This window comes from Bidens hawaiensis, unplaced genomic scaffold (genome assembly GCF_021521415.1).
Source record: "Bidens hawaiensis isolate Kalapana, Puna unplaced genomic scaffold, B.hawaiensis_p1.1 tig00014534_1, whole genome shotgun sequence".
NCBI lineage: Eukaryota > Viridiplantae > Streptophyta > Magnoliopsida > Asterales > Asteraceae > Bidens > Bidens hawaiensis.
This window is the reverse complement of record NW_027492267.1, coordinates 24,283-28,329: the sequence shown is the minus strand read 5'-3', so window position 1 is coordinate 28,329 and position 4,047 is coordinate 24,283.

Sequence of the window (4,047 nt, the reverse complement as noted above, 5' to 3'; positions counted from 1 at the left end):
CTCTCATCTATGTCAAAAGAATGGTATACTGCCAGCAAGTTCATAAGGCAGAAACCAAACTTTGAACAACTTAAGTTGGATGATGTGATTTGCTTCCTTCAAGCAGCAGAAATTGAAATGATTGAAAATTAAATGATTAAGGAAGACAAACCCTACTTTCAAGTGTCCAATGCACTTATTGGTCCTATGGGAAACTTATCTACCAAGAATCGACAACAAATTCCCAATATTGAAGAACCTATTGAGCATAGTTTTGATACCCAAAATGTTTTGTTGCTGGCACTTCAAACAGTCAAGGTGCAAAATCCAGATTCAATGTCCAAATGATTGATGGCAATGATTCTTCATCTGTGGCTAGTGGGCATGCACCATATGGTGGTAATAATGTTGGTAATGGAAATGAATATCAAGCATTGTTCTCTATGTTCACTGATTCCTATAATGCTTTTGTTTCAAAAAACATGATCCATACTAGTGTTGTTCAAGATGATCTTGAGAAAATTGATGCTGATGATCTAGAGGACATGGATCTTAAATGGCAAGCTGCAATGCTGGCACTAAGAAGCAAGAGATTATACAACAGGATTGGAAGATCATTGGTTTCAGGACCAAATGATATAATTGGATTTGACAAATCCAAGGCTATCTGCTACAATTGTCAGTCACCTAGTAATTTTGCTTGGGGGTGTAATCTACCTAGGCAATTCAACACCAATCAAGGCCAGCAGTACCATCCTAGAAATCAGAACCAGTATAAGAATCACAACTATATCAACAAAGAAACTTCAATAACAATTTCCACAAAAACAACAACTTCAACAACAATTACAACAACCAGTAACCTCAAAATCATCAACAAGTTGTTCCTCAAAACCAGAACTATCAAAAAAACAACAATAAAAATCCTCCACAAGCTCCTATAAACAACAACAGAAACAATGTCAACAATCCTCCAAGGCATCAAGGAAATGTGGTAGTGACTGCTCAACAACAGGAAGGAGACTTTTATTGGAGTGATCATACAAATGAAATTAAAAAAGCAAATGTTGCATTTATGGCCAAAATTGACAATGAAGCTGAATCATCCACATCTCAGGTAAATTAAAACTCAAACATTGAATTACTTGAAATTATTGAATCACGAAGAATGACAGTTGGTAAACTTGAGGGTGAATTCTTCAAGAAGAAAAGTATAATTAATGTGTATGAGGCCAGTGATGTGACATATGAAAAAAGAATCAAAAGTCTTGAGCAAGACAACATGGACAACTATAGAAAATAGTCTAGGTATGTGACTGAGATTGATGGGTTGAATAAGATGGTTGTTGAAGAGAAAGTGAAGAATACCACACTTCAAGTTGAAAATGATTTCTTGAAAAATCTTGTTTCAACTGGAAACATCTGTGTGGAGCTTAACAGAATTAAAGAAGAAGACAAATATAAAGAAGTTCCCCCACCTTTCAACAACAACTATCGACTGAAGGTTGAAAAAGAAAAGAGAAATTCATATCTCAACCAATTTAGAGATGTGTTCAAGAATAAAGAAGAATTTCTTGAAAACTACAAGATGGTAGAAGTAAGTGGAGAAGGTGAGTTTGTGGTGAAGGAGAAGAAGAGTGATGAAACTTCTGTTGGTATTCAAGTCTCAGAAGATGACTTTGATGAAGATTTCTTGGACATAGATGACTTGACTGAATAAAGTGATCAATTCTCAGTTGAAAGTGGCAATTCAAGTCCACCAAGCAAGATCCCTTTGTTACCTAAAATTACACCTAAAATAAGAAAACATCATGAACAGATGAGAAGAGAACATGTGTCATTTCACATATGTGCATGATCAAAAATGTCAAAAGTGAATTACCATGCTTTTAAGCCACCGAGTAAAGAATTTTTGAAGAAGAAAAAGGATAATGCTAAGAAGAAGACTGAAGAAACTGTTACAAGTGAACAGTTTATTCCAGTTTACCCTGTGTTTTCAAGCTAAGAAATTGTTTGATATTGGTGAAGTTGAAACAATGGAAGAGTATGAAAGAAGACAAGCTAGAAAGAATAACATTTTTCAAGAGTTCAATTGAAAGGCAAGAAATCAAAATTGAAGAATTTGTGCCATTCTCTATTGAATATGATGGTCTCAAAACTCAGAGAACAACTGGTGTTGACCCACCAAGACCAAGTGAGAGATTCAAGAAAGGAAAATCACATGAAAGTCTTAAAGGAAAAGTCTGGTGTAAGAAGTGTGATGAATATGGTCACCACACAGACTCCTGCCATGAAAGATTCACATTTAAACCAATTGATGTTTCAAATTCCATCAAGTTTGGACAAGATTTTGGTCTCTACAAAATGAAGTATGATGAATACCTTGGTAAAGGCAAGAAGTCTTTTGATCATGTTGAGATCAATGTTAAAGACAAGGGAAAGAAGAAAGCTGAAACAGTTGAAAAGGAAGTCAAGAAGAGTGTGGTTCAACCAGAAAAGAAGAAGACCTCAATGAACAAACAACCTATTAGAATTGACCCTAACAAAGACTCCAAGTCTATGAAGTCTGATGAATCTTATAGATCATCAAGAAAAGAAAAGAAGGGAAAACCAACTATGAACACTAAGAAGAAGCCAAGAGAGCTAAATAGTGATGAGAAGTTTTTGTTGAAGCATGGTCATGAACCACAAGGGTTTCTTTGGAAACCAAGGAATGAGATTCAAGTGTCAAGGAAGACACATGTGACTATTGAAACAATAGAAAGAGATATATGGTTGAAGATTGCAAGAGTATCATTCCTTATTTGAAAAGATCAAATGATACTGGATATGAATCAGAAGAGTCTGATTCTTGTGAAGTTGTCTATGAGGATCCTAAACGCATTCCCAACCTCAATGCAACAACTGTCATTGTTACTGATGATTTGCAAGCTGATGATGATTGTATTTCATCATCTAACTAATCAATTCTATTTGATTTATGCAGGAACAGTCCACACCTATAAATGATGTATCGTACATGGACAGTGGATGTTCCAGGCATATGACACGTGACAAAAGGTCTCTAGTTAACTATGAAGAAAAATTTTAAGGCCCTGTTGCATTAGGAAGCGATGAAAATGGAGGGAAGATTGTGGGTATAGGAATTCAAACTAATGTCAAGGTGTCATTTGATAATTTCTTTCATGTGGAAGGATTACAATATAACCTTTTGAGCATCTCTAAAATGTGTGATAAGGGTTATAAGGTTGGATTTGATGATTCTCATTGTTTCATCCTCAAACCTGAATTTGTAACTCCTCCAGATATGATTATGATGATGGCTCCTAGGAAAGGCAACCTATATGAATTGAAGATGAAGGTTGCAGTTTCTATGGGTGGAACTTGTTTTGTATCAAAAGCCACTGAAAATGAAACCAAATAGTGGCACAGAAAGATTTGTCATGTTAATCTAAAGAACATGAACATACTTGTTAACGGTGAGCATGTGATTGGTTTACCTACAAGAGAGTTCAAGCTAGATGACAAATGTATTTCATGTCAAAAGGGTAAGCAACATATGTCCTCACACAAGGAAAAGCTTCTGAATTAAATTGATAACATAATGGAATTGATTCACATGGATCTTTTTGGTCCTGTGAGTGTTCCTAGTATAGAAAAGAAGAGATATTTCTTAGTGATAATTGATGACTTTTAAAGATATACACGAGTTTCTTTCTTGAATACCAAAGATGAGGCTGCTGAACTTATAAAAAATTGTGTGACAAGGATTGAGAATCAGTAAGATGTAAAGATGAAGGTTATGAGAAGTGACAATGGAACTGAGTTCAAAAATGGGGTAATGAATGAGTTTTGCAACTCAAAAGGAATACTACAGCAATTCAGTGCCCCTAGAACTCCTGAACAAAATGAAGTTGCAGAGAGAAGAAATAGAACATTCATTGAGGCTGCAAGGACCATGTTAGCAGATGCTTTTCTACCTGTTACTTTTTGGGCAAAAGCCATCAATACAACATGCTATGTTTAGAGCAGGGTACGTCTCAACAAAAGTCATGACAAGACTCCTTA